This window comes from Urocitellus parryii, chromosome X, assembly GCF_045843805.1.
Source record: "Urocitellus parryii isolate mUroPar1 chromosome X, mUroPar1.hap1, whole genome shotgun sequence".
Lineage (NCBI taxonomy): Eukaryota > Metazoa > Chordata > Mammalia > Rodentia > Sciuridae > Urocitellus > Urocitellus parryii.
Window position 1 is genome coordinate 21078904 of NC_135547.1, and position 19259 is coordinate 21098162.

Below are 19259 nucleotides of genomic sequence, written 5' to 3' on the forward strand. Positions count from 1 at the left end.
CCCACCAACAATGTACCAATGTACCTTTTCCCCATATTCTTGTCAGCACTTGTATTATTTGTGTTCTTGATAATTGCCATTCTCACTAGAGTGAGATGAAATCTTGATACTACTGATTTCTAAATTTTGATTTTGTATACTTCAACATTATTATATTTGTTATTAGTTCAAAAAGGTTTTGGTGGAATTTTTAGAGTTTTTATTATACAAGGTCATTTTATTTGTAAACAAGAACAGTTTAATTTCTTCCTTTTCAATTTTGATGCCTCTTGATTTTTTTCTCTTATCTGCTTGCTCTAGATAATATTTCCAGTACTTTGTTGAACAGAAGCAGTAAGAATAGGCATCCTTCTCTTTGCTAATTATAGAGGAAAACTTTCAACTTTTTACCATTATGTATGATATTTGCTGTGGGGTGGTCATATATGACCTTGATTATATTGAGGTACATTTCTTCCATACCCAATTTATTAAGATTTTTTTTGTCATGAGCTGGGCTTGGTGGCACATGCCTATAATCCCTAGATTGTTCATTTGAGATCTTTCTTTTATTTTCCTGTGGGCATTTTATTTCTATAAACTTCTCTCTTAGAACTGCTTTTGCCGCAACCTGTAAATTTTGATAGGTCCTGTACCTATTATTTTGTTTCAAGATTTTACAAATTTCCCTTTCAGTTTCTTCTTTGACCCATTGGTAGTTCAAAAGCATGCTGTTTAATTTCCATTTATGTATGAGTTTTCTGAAATGTGACCTGTTAATTGATTTCTAGTTTCATGCCAGTGTCTCAGAAAAGATACTTAATATGATTTCAGTCTTCCTCAATTTATCAAGACTTATTTTGTTTTCTAATGTATGATCTATCCTTTATAATATTCCATGTACACTTGAGAAGAATGATGGAATGTTCTGTAAATGTTAATTAGTTTCATATGTTGTAATACATAGTTTAATTCCAATGTTTTCTTGTTGGTTTTCTATCTGAATGATTTGTCTATTGCTGAAAGTTGGGTATTGAAGACCCCTACTAGTGTAGTATTATATTGATCTCTCTCTTCAGATCTGTTAATATGTGCTTTAAATTTCTAGGTGTTCCAATTGGGAGTACATACATATTTATAATTACTACATCCTCTTGATGAATGTAACCCTTTATCATTATATAAATAACTTCTTTTTCTCCCTTATACAGTGTTTGACTTAGTTTAGTTTTTTAGATATAATAACTCCTAGTCTGTATTGGTTTCCATTTGCATGAAAAATCTTCTTCCATCTCACTTTCAGTCCATGTATGTCCTTACCGGTGAAGTGAGTCTCTTGTAGGCAGCATATCATTGGTTCTTGCTTTTTTGTTTAATACACTCAGCAACCATATGTTTTTTCATTGGCGAAATTAATCCACTTCTATTCAAATTAATTATTGATATTTAAGGATTTACTATTGCCTTCTTGTTGTTTTCTGGTTGTTTTGTAGACACTTTATTCTTTTCCTCCTCTCTTGCTGTTTTTATTTGTGATTGGGTGATTTTGTTTAGTTATATAATGTAGCAGGAAATCAGGGTCCAGACAGTGTGAACTGGAAGCAACACTTTATTAGTGGTGGTGCAGCCCAGAGGGCTAATTCCTAAAGTCTGAGCCCCAAGCACAATAGTGCTTTTACTTTTATACATAAGCAAGTTTTAGGTACATCAAGGCAAAGGAGTTGGTACAATTCTACTGCAGGATGCATTCTACATTTCTTATATGGTTACAAGTTTGTCAACAACCTAGGCACTTTTAGCTCAGACAGCCTAGGGCCTTTTACTGCACTGAGCCTAAATGGGGATTACTGTTACCTGTTGTTTGTTTCCTGTTTCTGCTACTATGGTTATCTGTTATATGTACTTGTTAGCCTCTGCATAGCAGTTGCCATTCTGTTCTACCAAAATGCTTAGAACAATATTTTATCTTTTTAAAATTCAACTTTAGGCTTTTGCTTTGTGACTACCATGAGGCTTACATCTTCTGGTTACAACAGGCTATTTTAAGATGATAAAAACTTAATTCTGATCACATACAAGAACTATACATTTATTGTATTTCTACATTTTATGTTTTTTTTTTAACTAGGCAAAGAACTTTATTAACCTTTGTTTCAAACTTTATTCCCAGGCTTCTTCAGCTTAATTAGCTTCAAGGAATAAATTGTGTATAAGCAAAAATTGAAAAATGTCCAAGGGGCTTTGGCTTAAAAATATTAGAGATCTAGATTTTTATCAGGTTCATAAACAAAACAATTTTAAAAAGCAGTCATAATATAAAATAGCAGCTCCCAGTAATTTCTTTAACTTTGTCCTCTTCAGAAGTTAATCAGTTTAGTTTCCCTCATTCTTATATGCCTCATCAAAATTCTCCACAAGGGCCATCTGGGCCCAGCGTGGCTGCCGAGGCTCCAGACTGGTGATGCGACTGGCAGGGTGGCTTTGGGGCACTGTGGCACTGCGGCTACTGCTGTCTGCCCACACTGTGTCAGCGTTGGAGCCCCTCAGCGTGGGCCTGGCCATCGGGGCCGTGTTGGCCTTCATGGGCTACCTCTCCTACAAGGACCTGTACTGCTGCTTCGCCAAGTGCTGCAGCTACGAGGAGCCGCTCATCGCCTTGACCCTCAAGTTGGATTTGGAACAGATGCTGTTTGGACAGCATCTGGCCATGGAAGTGATTCTCAAGGCACTGATAGGCTTCAAGAAAGCAGAAATCCCAACAAATCACTGACCCTGTCCTTGCATGGCCAGGCTGGCACAGGCAAGAATTTTGTCAGTTAAATTGTGGCTGAAAATCTTCACCCAAAAGGCCTGAAGAGTGACTTTGTCCACCTGTTTGTATCAACTCTGCACTTCCCTCATGAGCAGAAGATTAAACTGTACCAGTAGCAGCTACAGAAGTGGATTCATGGAAATGTGAGCACCTGCGCCAGCTTGGTTTTCATATTTGAGAAGATGCATAAGTTGCATCCCGGGATCATCGATTCCATCAAGCCCTTCCTAGACTACTATGAGCAGGTGGATAGGGTATTCTACTGCAAAGCCATCTTCATCTTTCTCAGCAATACAGGTGGAGACCTCATAACTAAGATGGTTCTGGACTTCTGGAGGGCAGGAAGAAAGAGGGAAGACATCCAGCTGAAGGACCTGGAACCTGTGCTGTCTGTTGGAGTCTTCAACAATAAACACAGTGGCCTGTGGCACAGTGGGCTAATAGACAGAAACCTTATCAACTACTTCATCCCCTTCCTGCCCTTGGAGTACAGACACATGAAGATGTATGTGAGGGCAGAGATGCTGTAGATGAAGACATATTCACCAGGGTGGCAGAGGAAATGATGTTTTTCCCCAAAGATGAGAAAATCTATTCAGACAAGGGCTGCAAGACCATGCAGTCCCGGCTAGATTTCCACTGAGAGCTTACCCACACCTGGACCTTGCCCTTCAGAAACACTTTAAAGACCTCTTCAGGGTTCTGCATATTTGCACCTGTGAACTTGGGATCTAGAAGTTTCTAAGAGTTGACTGTTGAAAAGACACTAATCTGTCCTGTGTGCGGCATGATGGCAGTTCAGCTGTTCCCTGCAGTTGAATGTGAGCTTTTAGAATCCTTCACATGCACAGTTACTAACCTTCATGGAAGTGCCTGCAAACAGCTGTGCATGAGGTGGAGGGTCATTGGCGACCCATTGCCGCAGTTTGGCTGCAGCAGAATAACCGGGGGGTAAAAGAGGTTGTGAGGGGAATTGTAAGGAAAAACAAGGAGAGAAATGAATTACAGTAGGTGGGATAGAAAGAGAAGATGGGGCAGGGGAGGGGGATAGTAGAGGATAGGAAAGGTAGCAGAATACAACAGTTACTAGTATGGCATTATGTAAAAAGGTGAATGTGTAACCGATGTGATTCTGCAATCTGTATTTGGGGTAAAAATGGGAGTTCATAACTCACTTGAAACTAATGTTTGAAATATGATATGTCAAGAGCTTTGTAAGGTTTTGAACAACCAATAAAAAAAATAAATAAATAAATAAAAATAAATAAATAAATAAAAAAGAATAACCGGGGGGTGACGAACAACTTGTGTACATTGATACAGCAGGAGTGGGAGCCGTTTATTGTAGGACATTCCACACAGCTTATCTTAATTAACATAAACTAGAAACAGCAGTCAACCAATAAGGAATCTCCACACTTAATGGCTCACTGGCGTTACTTCACAAACCACTCCCTCTGCAAAATGCCAGGCGCCATCTTGACTTGTTTACAGACTCTAACAATCCATGGTCCCGCCTCCCGAACCAGTGCTGTGACCAAGGGCCCCAGGGACCCTGCTACAGTTGGGAGCATCAGGTTTTCACATGCCAAAGTCATCTTGCTCTGCTTTTTCTTTGCAGAGAGAGCATTCACTGGCTGGTAGTATTTTTAGTTAACGTCGGTGGCACCTGCAGGTGCAGATGGTGTTGGCAAGGAGGATGTGGCCCTGCAGACTGGCTACTCTTGTCCTGGGTGGAGGCGCACTGAGGCCCTGTAAGCAGACCAGGACCTAGAGTCCCTCAGGTCTGGCCCTGGCCGTGGAATTCCCACTGTCTGCTTGGTGAGTCTGCCAGCTCCTTGTACCATGTCCTCTAGACACGCCACTACCAGGTTTCCCCAGCCCCATCATGTTATTACATTTGCCTGTTACACTTCACATGTGAGTAATGTGCAGCTCAGCAGGTTAGGCAGGTTCTCTGGGCTGTGCGGGTGCGCAGAGCCTGATTACAGAGGAAGCAAAATGCTTAAGCACCTTTTCAAAGATAGGTGTATTTTGCCAGGTGTGGTGGTGCATGCCTGTAATCCCAGCAGCTTGGGAGGCTGAGGCAAGAGGATCACGAGTTCAAAGCCAGCCTTGGCAATGGCGTGCTAAGCAACTCAGTGAGACTCTGACTCTAAATAAAACACAAAATTGGGCTGGGGATGTGGCTCAGGGGCCAAGTACCCCTGAGTTCAATTCCTGTACCCACCCCAGAAAAAGATAGGTGTATTTTTATAATGTTTTTACTTCTGAATCTTAGATGATAAAGTATAGGATATTGCATATTTTAAAACCTGGGAACTACATAAAATGGAATAATTGCTTATTCTCTTCTCAGGTACTTTGAAGTAGTATGTTTTTTTTAATTTTTTTTATGCTAGGGAAGTAGTATGAGTTTTTATTAAGTACAAGTTACTATATGGTCACAATTGAAGATCAAAGAAGGTCATCTGAGTGGTGGCTGGTCTGAGTGTCATTTGATGCTGACCCCTGTGTGATAGCACCAGGCTGGATGGCCCTGATCACTGGGAAATAAGAGTCAGATTCCAGCCAGCAGGATCCTTCTGCCTGACCCACAGTTGTGATATAACTGTAGACACATAATTGAAACACTGGGTAACATTTTTATATGTATGAAATGTGCAAGAATGAATATTTTACAACATGGAAATTCCTTCTGGGGTATCACATTTAGTCTTTAAAAAACGCCACAGTAGGAGCTGGGGTCGTGGCTCAGCAGTAGAGTGTAGAGCGCCCTCACCTAGCACGTGGGAGGTGCTGGGTTCAATCCTCAGCACCACATAAGAAAGAGAGAAAATGAGAACTAAAAAAGTATCTTAAAAAACCCCAAAACACCATGGTGAACTGGGGATGTGGCTTGGGTAGAGTGCTGGCTTTGCATGCATGAGGCCCTGAGTTCCCTCCCCAGCACCATCCAATAAATCAATGAAGATGCCTAGGTGAGGCTCCTAAGTTTCAGGATGTGCTCTCACATTGGAGATAAGTTACCTTTCTTTTATAACCTTTTGGGCCTGTGGTCAGGAGGAGACAAGGTTTCCTGTTTACAGTGACACAATAAACTCACACATGTGGGCCACCTTTGGACTGTATCTGATTTGGAAAAGTCCAGCCTCTCATGAGATATGGACAAGAACTTGAATTGACCTAGTGAATAGAAAATAATAAAACCTAAATACTAAAAAAAAATTCTCCACAAGATCTGGAACTTCATCATCATCATCTTCTCCAGGGGCAAGTGGTGCTTTTCCATCCACAGATTGTTTGGGCAGAGCTTCAGCCAGTCTCCTTAAACTATCTGTCTGCACCAACCTGGTTTAAAAAATGCTTGGTAGGATTTCTGTCAGTTGCTCTGTCTCAGCATGACCTGTAATGGTGAAAGTATTTCCTGCAAGAAATGCCTGAACTTTAGGGTTATTAAAGTGAATCACTGTTCCTTCGTTTGTAAACATATTCACCTTTTTAATACCAGAGATATTGTTTACCCCTAACTTCTTTAAGGAGAACTCTACCAATATGCACTTGTGCCTGCAGTTTGGAGAGTTTTTCTTGGTTCATGGTTCATGATAGTTTCTTTCATCCTGTTGGAGCAGAAATGGGGCCATATGGGGAACTAGGGTTGGTGTTTAGGGGGTCTCAGGCAGACCAGGTGAGATTAGGTGCACACAAGCATTCACAAGAAGATGGCAGCTAGAGCCATTTTATATTTTTGATGTCATAATTTAGATCTTTTCCTGTTGTGTGTACCTTAAAAGTTATTGTAGGTATTGTTACTTTTAATAGGTTTTTCTTTAACCTTGAAAGTGAAGGCAAAGGTGATTTAAACCTCAGCATTGCAGTATTAGAATATTCTGAGCTTGGGCCAGGCACAGTGGCACATGCCTGTAATTCCAGCAGCTCAGGAGGTTGAGATAGGAGGATCATGAGTTCAAAGCCAGCCTCAGCAACAGTGAGGCACTAAGCAACACAGTGAGACCCTGTCTCTAAATAAAATACAAAATAGTGCTGGGGATGTGGCTTAGTGGTTGAGTGCCCCTGAGTTCAATCCCTGGTACCACCTCCACCCCCCCCACACCAAATAGAATATTCTGAGTTTGTGCAGTTATTTTGACCATGAGCTTTATACTCCCATTTTTTGGCATGTGTTATTAATTAGTGTCCCTTTCTTTTAGTTTGAGGAGCTCTCTTCAGCATTTCCCATAAGACAGATCTGGAGTTTATGAACTCTGTAAACTTGTTTTTCTTGGAAAGTCTTTATTGCTCTCATTTCTGAAGGACAGCTTTGCTGTGTAAAGTATTCTTTGTTGGAAGTTTTTTGTTTGTTTGTTTTCCTTCAGCTTTCTGGATATACCATCCCACTCTCGCCCATAAGGTTTCTGATGATAAATCTGTTTGCAGCCTCATTGAAACTCTTTTGTATGTTATTTGTTTCTTTTCACTTCCTGCTTTTAGACTCCTACTTGTCTTTCTTTTTTTTTTTTTTTTTTGGTACTGGATTGAACCCAGTGGTGCTTAACTACCAAGCCACATCTCCAGCCCATTTTTGTATTTTATTTAGAGACAGGGTCTCAAGGTTGTTCAGGGCCATGCTAAATTGCTGGCTTTGAACTTGTAGTCCTCCTGCCTCAGCCTCCTGAGCCATTGGGATTACAGGCCTGAACCACCATACCCAGCTTATCCTTTTCTTCTTCTTTTAAATAATATTTATTTATTTATTTTTAGTTATAATTGGACCCTATACATTGCACCCAGGGTCCCAGAGCATGCTAGGTGAGTGCTCTACCACTGAGCCACAATCCCAGCCCTTCTTTTTTTTTTTGGTAGTTTGATTTTAATATATGTTGTTTCAGTCTTGTTTGAATCAAATTTAATTGGAGACCTTTGATGATCCTGTCCCTGAATTTTTATATATTTTCCTGTATTTGGACTTTTTTGCTATTATTTCTTTAAATTATCTTACTACCCCTTTATCTCTCTCTTCTCCTATTTAAATCTTATAACTTGAATATTTTCTGTTTTGATGCTGCCTCATGAATCTCTTAACCTTTCTTAATTCCTTTTCATTCTCTTTCCTTCTGATTGTATATCTTTAAATAACCTGTCTTTGAATTCAGATTCTTTCTTCTGCTCAATGAATCCTGCTTTTGACATTCTTGCTTTTTTACATTCATTTATTGTACTTTTCAGTTCCAGAAATTATCTTTTAAAATATAACTTATATCTCTGTTAAATTTCTCAATTTCTCCTTTTAATCATTATTTTCCTGATATAAGTGAATTGTTTCTCTGTATTTTCTTGACATTTTGTAAGCTTTTAAAAGAAATTATCTGGAATTCTTTGTCAGGCAGATCATACTTATCTATTTCTTTAGGGTCAGTTATTAGAACTTTATGTTTCGTAGTCTTGTTTGAATTGAATTGAATTGAATTGGATACCTTTATTCTTCATATAGCTGAATATTTACATCTTTCCTTAGCTCTTTCTTTCTTCAGTGAAGTCATATTTCTCAAGTTTCTGATTTTTCTTGATCCTTGTGGCCGTGTATTGATGTTTGCACATATGAAGAAGTAGGAACTTATTCCAGTCTTTGCAAACTGGCTCTGTCTGAGAAAGTCTCTCACCAGTTCAGCTGATCTAGAGATATGTGGCAGATTATCTTGAGAGGTTTACAGGTGAACTTGCTGTTGGAGGCCTTAGGCAGTATGGTCTGGTGCTTGGGTCAGAAGGTGGGTGGGCCTGAATTTTGGGTCCATGGGGCTGGGCCTAGGGTCTGGATCCACTGGGTAAACTTGTGGATTAAGTGTACAGTCCATGAGAGCAGGCCTAAAGTACTTGATACCAACCTGAAGTCTGGATCCATAGGCCTAATCTGGTTCTATACTCAGTCAATACATCCATGTACTAGAGAAGGCCTTGTGCTTAGGTCCACAGGGTCAATCCTGGCACCTAATTCCATGGGAGCTGGCCTGAACTTGAGGTATGACTGGGTCTATGGGGGCTGGTCCAGCTCTAATGTCTACTGGGATGGGCCTACACTTTAGTCTGATTTAATAGGTTTATACCCTGGGTCTGCTAAAGTGATGGGCTGCAGAGGCTAGGCTAGAGGGTGTGGCTGAAACCTGTGTCAATGGGTAGTGGCCTGGTACTTGATACCTGAAGTGCCAACTTAGCTTTGGGTCAGGCCTGAAGCCTGGGCTGTGAGAGCCAACCTGGCTCTGGGATGGTCTGAAACATGGGATGGGCCTGGATCCTGGAGCTGGCTGACCTCTCACAGCGCAGCTCTAGCTCCTATATCCAGAGGTGCTTGTTTGATGACTAGGGTAGCAATGGCCAACCTGTTGTTGGGGTGGGCCTATGGGTTCCTGCCCAGTGATGAGTTTTATTGGGGCAGGCTTGATGTTGGGATCCAAGGCAAAGTTCAGCACTCATGTCCCTCTCCTTCCCTTTCCCTCTGTGTTTCCTGGGAAGAGTGTTGTGGGTAATGTAAATCTGTCTTTCCTATTCTCTTTAATGTGTCTTTTCTTATTTCTGTGCTGTAGCCTGCTGTAATAATCTCTCACCTGGATTTTTTAGCTCTTGTGAAGATATTTTTTTATGTAGGTAGTTGTTCAAATTGATGTTTCTGTGGGAGAAATGAGTGCTAGAAAGTTCTGTTCCCCCATCTTGCCTAGCTCTCCCTACTTCCAGTTATATCACTCAATTGTTTTAGTGATTTATCAAAAATGCTTATCACACATCATATCTACTTATTTATATCTGTTCTTCAGACATACTAACACACAAAACATACATTCTGTAACCTTCTTGGGGTGGGGTTTTAATTCTAACTCTCTAACTTACAACAAACATATATTCCTTTCCTGACAGTAACCGTGATCTTCCTTGTAAATTCTTCTACTTATAACTTTAATACATGATGAGATAAGCTATACAAATCTAAGGTGTGACTTAATTGTGGTGATCAAACAAACTTTGTTTTATCTCAGTCCAAATAGTATATAACCCTTGCTTTTGGAAGAATGAAAAATGGCAATCTTGAACATATGCCTTGGCCTTAAAATACTATGAAAGAATGAATTGTCATTGTCACCCCAGTAGAACCCAGTACTGTAGCAGTGACACCAATCCTGGCAAATGGGGAACTAGCATCGTTACTTTAGGTAGTGTACTGTAAACTTTTTTCATGAGAGTGTTATAGATGCTATCTGAAGTGGGTATGCCAGTATCAACACTTGTTAAAATTGTGGTGACTGGTTCATTGTGTTTTCAACAGCTGCACATAAATCAACTCCTCCTCTGTAATGGAATAGCTAGTACAGCTACCAACAAAAATGAAACGAATTGTAATTTTCTGATATCTTCAGGTAACTAAAGCAATATGTCTCTGTTAATAAACTTTTAAAAATCGCCATGAACATTGTCATTGGCTGCTTCTGTCACTTTTATCACCATTTTTTGTTGGTCTTATGGAACATAACAGGAATTTAGTTCCAGATCAGTGATATTTGAGTAAAGTATTTACCAGCCTTAGCTAATTAAAACAACTAAAAACCTACCGATATTTATATCCTTTACAAGGGAAATTAGGAGCCTGCCATAAATGAGGACTCTACAGTATGCTAGGAGATATAATATTAGTAGTTAAGTCTCTAGTTCTGTGACATGAAAAGCAATATGCAAAACGAAGATGTATACATTCTATAGTCACAATAAGGTGATAGAGACTGCAAGAACTTGGAGAATACAAATTAAGATAGAGGGTTATATCAAATTACAGTAGAGGGTTATTCTTAAAATGCTTTTTTAGTCTTGCTTTGCTACTTGCATCTCATTCAAATTACACTAGCTTTAGATTAGGAATTACCATTCCTTCTATAATGAGTAGCAGATTTCTTAAATGTTTGCAGATTTACAAACTTTGCAATTTCTTTCCAAAGTTGTACATTTTCTCCTTTATGCCTAATTTGTAGTGCTTTTGTGTTTTAGTTTTAGTTTCAACCAGGTGTGGTGGCAATACCTGTAATCCCAGAGATTTGGGAGATTAAGGCAGGAGGATCACAAGGTCAAGGTCAACCTGGGCAATTTAGCAAGACCCTGTCTCAAAATAAATTTTGAAAAAGGGATGGGGATATAGCTCAGTGGTAAGCACACTTAGATTCAATTCCTCAGTACTGGCAAAAAAGAAATTTTAAAAAATTCTAGTTTCAGGGCTGAAGTTTAGAACCTGCTATTCAGGTACCAAAAACATTTTCCATTCACAGACACAGTTCATCTATTCATAGCCTGTGACATTCACTTTGATATCCCAAGAATAATAAGAGTTATATAATTAATTATTAGGGTTTTGTTTTCTTATCTCTTTAAAAAACAATTGAGGGGAGTGATAGTGGCCAGATTATATTGTTATATTGTGTGCATGTATGAATACATAACAACAAATCCATTATTATGTACAACTATCATGCATTAATAAAAATGTGGGGAAAAAAAACAAAGAAAACAAGAGTCCCAAATATTTTCTAGAGAATGCGTAGGTCACAGCTTTTGCTAATGGATCTAATCCAATATACTTTCCATATTTGGAAAAAGCAGTTTATTACTTACATACTTTATATTCTTTACTTAATTTGGTTTTTTTTTTCTGTGTCTGTTGTTAAAGTGAGCTCTATGAGGGTTGTCTGTTTTGTTTACTTTCGTATTTCCAGAACCATGCATATAGTAATTGCTCTCTAAATATATGTTAATTGAAAGGAGAGTCATCCAGAGTTCACTCCATCTATGTTAGTTCAGGTTCCTTAGGCAACTACAAGTAAGGAAGAATGAGTAAAATGTATCTCATATTTTACTGTTTTACTATATTATCAGATCCTCTGTTGATTGCTTTATTTGGATTATCTCTCTTAAGTACCATAAAAGCTATAAAGTGAGAAGCAACATACAAAATGAAGATGTATACCTTCTACAATTCATTAAGATGGTAGAGACTTCAAGTGCATATAGATAATATCACTATTTACAGACAAATAAATTAATGTTCAGGGAGTTAATTATCTTGCCCCAACCTGCACAGTCAGCAAGTGGCAGGGCAGGATTATCATGAAAGTTTGACTTCAAAGTCCTAGATTTTTCCTTACAGTAGTCTAATTTTCTAGGAAGTTCAGAGAAGAATTCAATAGCTCATTCTCACCCAGGATATGAACCATCCATTTGATGAGTGCTTCCATGATATATATGCTGCCTTCTCTTTAGCCACTCAGTAGTCATCTTGGCTGTCAGGTCAACTGTTGTGGTATCATAGTGCTTGTGTTCAAGTGACCTTTATTTAACAATGGCTCCAAGTTATAAGAGTTGTGTTGTTGTCAATTTTACTACAGTATATTGTTTTAATCAATCTTTTTTATTGTTATTGTTGCTAATTGTTACTGTGTTTTTAATTTATAAATTAAACTGTATCATAGATATGCATATATTGGAAAAATATAGTATATATAAGGTTCAGTGGCTTCAGATAGGGATTTGGAACTTATCCCATATCAATAAGGGGGGACTAGTTTATCCTTATATTTCAGTCCCAGTGCTAGGTGGTAGAACATTGAATTAGGTGTCATAAGACAAGGTTAAACACCTATTGAGTTATATGGGACAAATTGTTTAATCCTCAAGTTTATCATTTTTAAAAGACAGTGATAAAAACACCTATCCCAACTCTAAGAGTTATAAAAATTAAACATGAACTGATGAGAAATACTTTTGTAAATATGAAATTATATGAAATAACCTTTTTAAACTGTGTTGTACTATTTAGTGTTGGTAGTTTTTATTTTGGACTTCATGTGAAGGAGTTTAGCTAATGAGGTCTTCTAAGTCTGTGGACCCCATTAGGATATTTTAGAGTAAAAATTATGATCGTGAAATCTGATGGAGTGATTTGCCCAAAGCCTCTTATTGAGTTGGTGGTAATTCTAGAAGTAGAACTCAGGCTCTATTACATTTTAGTGTAATTTTTATCCTCACTGATTCTGGAAGACTTTTTAAAAATCCTTCTGATGCATTGTTAGTATTTTGGTATTCTGTAGCCCACTCATTGTTCTTCTTTTGCACAAGAATTTATAGAAATACTTATGCAGTTATACAGTCCTTACTCTTTTGTTTTTAATTACTTACATGCTGTTAAGTCTTTTTGAATTTGTCATGTGGAAGATCTTTTTTTGTGAAAGTCAGATAGCAGTTCCCTATTTGGTCACGCTTGGTAGTATTAACAGTGGTGGTGTTCTTTAAAAGTAGAAAGGTTTAAATGAAATAAGAGCTTTCTATAGGCTGCTGGTGTGACAAGTTGCAACTTGTAAAAATTTCCTTGTTAAAGGTTAATTATCAGCCAAACTCAGTACACTGGAGTAAGAGTTTTGCTGGTTCTTTCACTGTTCCATGGTATCCTTTATTTAAATGATGATACATGCTAAGACCTGCCATGTCCGATAGAAGGAATCACCTGCCAATGTGTCTGTGTGAACCCTACCAGTTGAGCATACCACTGCAGTTGATGTATAGCAAATTATTAATTACTTGCCTCTGATAAATTATTCCCAGTAAAGACTTGGGATAAACATATCTGATTTGGTTTCCTTCTCATGCTTTTCAGGTATAAGCAGGAATAATTATTGTCATCACAGAATAAAACTTTTCTTTCAGGTTTTGCCATTGATGTTGCTTGCTATATAAAGGAAATACAACTTTATTTGCTCTATGTTAGTTTCATGTCTCTAAGGAAGTAAAAATAACGAGTGATTGAAAGAGAATAAGTTGATACCAGGGAGAGGTGATCAGACATGTATTATTGAGTGTCTGTGGAGTTCACAATATATAACAGGTTTGTGGTTCATCTAAACCCTTGGAGTTCTTTATTCTCCATTCTTATGTCTGACTTTTGGTAACTTTACTGCTCATTATTCTTTTACTAGTGGGTAGGCAAGAAAAGACTAGAAAAATGACACTTTACCAGCCAATTTTGCTAACCTATTTGTGCTCTGGTGGGGAAGGAGACAGAAACTGTGGCCCAAAATAAGAAGTTTATATTAATTTCATTTTCCTTAAAAATTTCTATCCCCACTGGGTACAGTGGCACATCTCTGTAATCCCAGTGGCTCAGGAAGCTGAGGCAGGAAGATTGCAAATTCAAGTATCGCCTCAGCAACTTAGTGAAGCCCTTTATCAAAAACATTTTGAACTACCTTAGAAGATGGAAAGATCTCACTTGTTCTTAGATAGGCAGAATTAATATTGTCAAAATGACCATACTATCAAAAGCACTATACAGATTTAATGCAATTTCAATTAAAATCCCAGTGACATGCCTCATAGAAATAGAAAAAGCAGTCATGAAATTCATCTGGAAAAATAAGAGACCCAGAATAACTAAAACAATCCTTAGCAAGAAGAGTGAATTAGGTGGCATCATTATACCATACCCTAAACTTTACTACACACCAATAGTAACAAAAACAGCATGGTATTGGCACCAGATTAGACTTGTTGACCCATAGTAGAGAATAGAGGACACAGAGACCAACCCACATAATTACAGTTATCTTATATTAGACAAAGATGCCCAAAGCGTACATTGGAGAAAAGATAGCTTCTTTAACAAATGGTGGTGGGAAAACTGGAAATTCATATGCAACAAAGTAAATTTAAACCCCTCTCACCATGCACAAAACTCAACTCAAAGTGGATCAAGGACCTAGAAATTAAACCAGAGACCCTGCAACTAATAGAAGATAAAGTAGGACTCAAAATCTCTATCATGTCTGATTAGGTCCCGCCTTCCTTAATAAGACTCCTATAGCACAAGAATTAAAATCAAGAATCAATAAATGGGATGGCTTCAAACTAAAAAGCTTCTTCTCAGCAAAAGAAATAACCAGTGAGGTGAATAGAGAGCCTGCATCTTGGGAGCAAATTTTTACCACACGCACATCAGATAGAGCACTAATTTCTAGGACATATAAAGAACTCAAAAAGCTAAGCACACACACACAAAAAAGAACCAAATAACCCAATCAATAAATGGGCCAAGGACCTGAACAGACACTTCTCAGAAGATGATATGCAGTCAATCAACAAATATATGAAAAAAAGTTCAACATCTCTAGCAATTAGAGAAATGCAAATCAAAACTACTCTAAGATTTTGTCACACTCTAGTCAGAATGGCAGCTATTAAGAATACAAACAACAATAAGTGTTGGCAAGGATGTAGGGAAAAGGGCACGCTCTTACATTGCTGGTGGAACTTCAAATTGATGCAACCAATATGGAAAGTAGTATGGAGATTCCTTGGAAAACTGGGAATGGACCCACGATTTGACCCAGATATCTCACTCCTTGATTTATACCCAAAGGACTTAAAAACAGCATAGTACAGGGACATAGCCACATCAATGTTTATAGCAGCACAATTCACAATAGCTAAACTGTGGAACCAACCTAGATGCCCTTCAATGATGAATGGATAAAGAAAATGTGGTATATATACACAATGGAATATTACTCAGCATTAAAAGAGAATAAAACATGACATTTGCAGGTAAATGGATGGAGATGGAGAATATCATGCTAAGTGAAGTAAGCCAATACTAAAAACCCAAATGCCAAAGTCTTCCCTGATATAAGGATGCTGATTCATAGTGAGGATCGGGGGGAACATGGGAGGAATGGATGAACTCTAGATAGGGCACAGGGGAGGGAGGGGAAGAGAGGGGGCATGGGGTAGGAAAGACGGTTGGAATGAGACAGACATCATTACCCTAAGTACATGTATGAAAACACGAATGATGTGACTTCTTTTTGTCACAGAGACATGAAAAATTGTGCTCTATTTGTGTAATATGAATGATGTTGCATTCTGCTGTCATATATAACTAATTAGAATAAATAAAATTTAAAAATAAGTTGAACTAATTGTATAGCTTTTAAGGGGGAAAATGGAGAATAAAGGAGGAAATCATTTCCTTGAAGAATGTGGTGAAATTTCTGTTTCTCAGGCCTTTTAATAACAATATTTTCTAGAAAATATATCAAGCCAGTTTTCATCATTCTGTAGGGAAGGGTGGATTAAAATACTTAATCTGACATTTTCTTATTTTAATTTGTTATTTTTAGATACATGACAGTAGACTGTATTTTGACACATTATACATACATGGAATATAATTTATTCTAATTAGGATCCCATTCTTCTGGTTGTAAATGATTTGGAGTTTCACTGGTCATGTATTCATATATGAACATAGGAAAGTTAAGTCTGATTCATTCCACTATCTTTCCCATTCCCATTCCTTCTCCCTTCCCCTTCATTTCTCTTTGTCTAATCCATTGAAATTCTATTATCTACCCCCATTGTGTGTTAGCATCTGCATATCAGAGAGAACATTTAGCCTTTGGCTTTTGGGGATTGGCTTACTTCACTTAGTCTCCAATTCTATCTATTTACAGGCAAATACCATAATTTTATTATTCTTTATAGCTGAGTAATATTTCATTGTGTATATATACCACATTTTCTTTATCCATGCATGTGTTTAAGGGCAATAACATGCTGTAGATTATTTTGGGGGGAGTCAACACTTTTTGTTTTTCTGAATTACCTTTAATAAGTTTGTTATTCATTGACACTCTCATATGGCCTCTCACATGGTTATCCCACGTTCTATCTGTAATTTCTTTTGATAGAATAACATGGTTGTGTTCCATTTAGTCCATTTTCTTGTTCCCAAACTATGATTTCAGGTTTGTGGTTAAGCCATGTATGTCATTTTCTGGGATATTTATGAAGTACAGAACTAATTATGTTATAATACATGTTTTTGAAAGTAAAAGGTTTCACTATAGGTAAGTTGACTTGGGTCACAAAACACTATCCTTTGAGGTGGTCCAGGAAACAGTAAAGATGACATTTATCTTAATAAAATGTATATGTGTGATATAGCTTATAGTTTACTAATAGTAAGAAAGAAAGATTTCAGAGTCAGAGAAGATTCAGAGCCCAGGTAATTTTCAAGAAGAAAAGGATTAGGAAGACAAAGATATATAATTATGTGTAATAAAACATTTTAAAACATTTTTGGAAAGTCTATTTTATAGAATTAAATGATAAATTATAATAAAAGTTAGAAGACTTGCTTATTTAAAATAATTTTTTGACTCTTTACAATATTATATAGGACTGAGCAAATAAACATTTTGTCCCAAATATGCATGATGGGCTTATTTTCATATTTTTGAGGGAGTCTAGATACCACATAAATGCCCTATATATGACATAAATCATGCCTTCATCATTTGTGAATAAAAAATATATAGTAGCATGACTGACTCCATTCTTCAAAATTGAAAAGAATTCCAATACAGCAAAATATCTGTACTATTGTTTTTGTTTGTTTAAATTCTACCTTATTGGACTTAATTGATGTACAGTCTGGAAGGATTGTAATCCAGGCTGTCTCTTGAAAGATGTCTTTTATTCCTCAATGTATGCTTACCATGATGGTTTCCTTGCTTCTTGTTTCTAAGAAATCATTTCTAAGTAATTAACTAGGCAATAGTACAAACTGAGGCAATAAATTAATTCTTTATGATTCCTGATAATTCCTAAAAATGCAACTCTTCTGTTTACTAAGAGTCCTAAATGAACAGCCCTGTTTCTGGATCAGTAATTGGAAGACCAAATTTTGCCACTGATTTGTTGTGGAACTTTTAAAAAGTCACTTTAGCTAATCTGACCTTTAGAATTCTATATTTTAACTGTATAATCATGCCTTCACTGGTCACCTCACAAGGTAGCTATGAGGTGGGTGTAAAGAAGAGTCAAAAAGATAATGGCAATCTCTATAAGTTATTGTTGTTGTTAAGTAGAATCAAGCATCTATTGAGTGTTCCTGCTTTTGCAGCTGCTTCATATGTATCTCTATCTTGTCTGTAGGGCCCAACTTCTTATGGAATCAGACGAGACAAGACAATACATTTGGTGATACAGTTCACCTCTATGCTGAAGGGCAGAAGCAACCATTTTTTAAAAAGTAACGTAGCTTGCTAGAGGGTATCTGGGAAGCAGCAACAGATATATTGCCATTTTGAGCCAAATCATTTTGTTGACCACAAGGCAGAACAGCAGCATGCTCAGATGGGAGAACTGTAGTCATTATCCAAAGGTCAGCCTTGATAAGCAGACTCTGCTATTTCTTCCCCTAGCTCCCATATGTCTGGAGGGGCATGTGGGCGGCAGGGGGAGCCAGAAATCTCACTGTCAGACAAGTATCGAAGTGATTTTCTGCAAATAGAATTGGCTCTATTGTGTGCAGAATGATAGGATTCCCTGTCTTCAAGAAGTTCTTAGTCTAAGGAAATAAGGCAGCAGTGGGAGCTTCAGGCAGAATCCACATCTGTCTTGTTGTTTGCCTCAAGGTAAGCATTGCATAAATGTCATTTGAATGATAGGATGATGAGTGAATGGCTGTACAGATACAGAATGAATGAACAATGACCTTTGAGTTACTATTTAGAAAAGCAGAGGTGACAACTTGAAAATATTTAGCCATGTAACTTATTTCCATTTAAATGCCTGAAATTTAATACCGGAAATTCAGATCAAGGGTGCAGAATAGATGGATTTTTTTTTATTAATTTCCTTGGGAAATGAAAACAAAACTTAAAGATTCCATCATTATTATGGGAAATTTCACTCCAACTCATTACTATATTATGAAGTCATAAGTTATGTTGAATAATTGATCATATTTTAATCAATTTGATCTATTTCCTACCAAAATATCTTGGGGGTAATGTTTACACTTTGTCTTTCATCAGTGGTGAATCATGCATTAGTAAACAGTTATCCCAATACAACCTCTCAGGTGAGGCAACATGGTACTCAAGGGAAGATTTTTAGCCAGAAGATCTGGATTCCATCTCCTCCACACATTACAACCTTGGGGAAACCACATTGAAGCTCCTCTGAGCTGCAGTTTTCTTATCTACAAACTAATAACATTAATCCTTTCCCCTACCATAGGGCTGTTGTAAAAGCACTTGGTAAGCTGTAATAGTCTATAATAATGCCAGATATTTTTAGAGCAGGAATTAGGAATAATTTGCTAGTGCTTCAAGAGTTTAGTTTCTGACATTCTGGCATAGAAGGTGGCAGGCAATCCCTGAATTCCGGCCACTACATAAGAACATTCAACTTAACAATATGTAAAACATGTTATATAAAACATTCTTCAAAGTTACTTTTAGGCAAAATATATTGAGCATGGCAGTTGGGTAGATTGTAAGGGACAGTTTTAGATTCTATTTAAATTATACTACTCATTTGAAGATTCCCCCCCCCAACATCACTTATATTTGTCAATGCAAATGGCATATACTATGCATTG

At 37.5% G+C, this 19259-nt stretch overlaps 1 protein-coding gene and 2 pseudogenes across 3 annotated transcripts in view; 2 read left to right on the top strand and 1 right to left on the bottom strand.

Moving 5' to 3' along the window:
* Positions 1-19259, top strand: part of Enox2 (ecto-NOX disulfide-thiol exchanger 2) — a 312579-nt gene that overhangs the window by 84970 nt on the left and 208350 nt on the right. The window lies entirely within an intron of this gene.
* LOC144250807 (transcription factor BTF3-like) lies at positions 2353-6388 on the bottom strand (annotated as a pseudogene).
* On the top strand, positions 2441-3434 carry LOC113200464 (torsin-1B pseudogene; annotated as a pseudogene).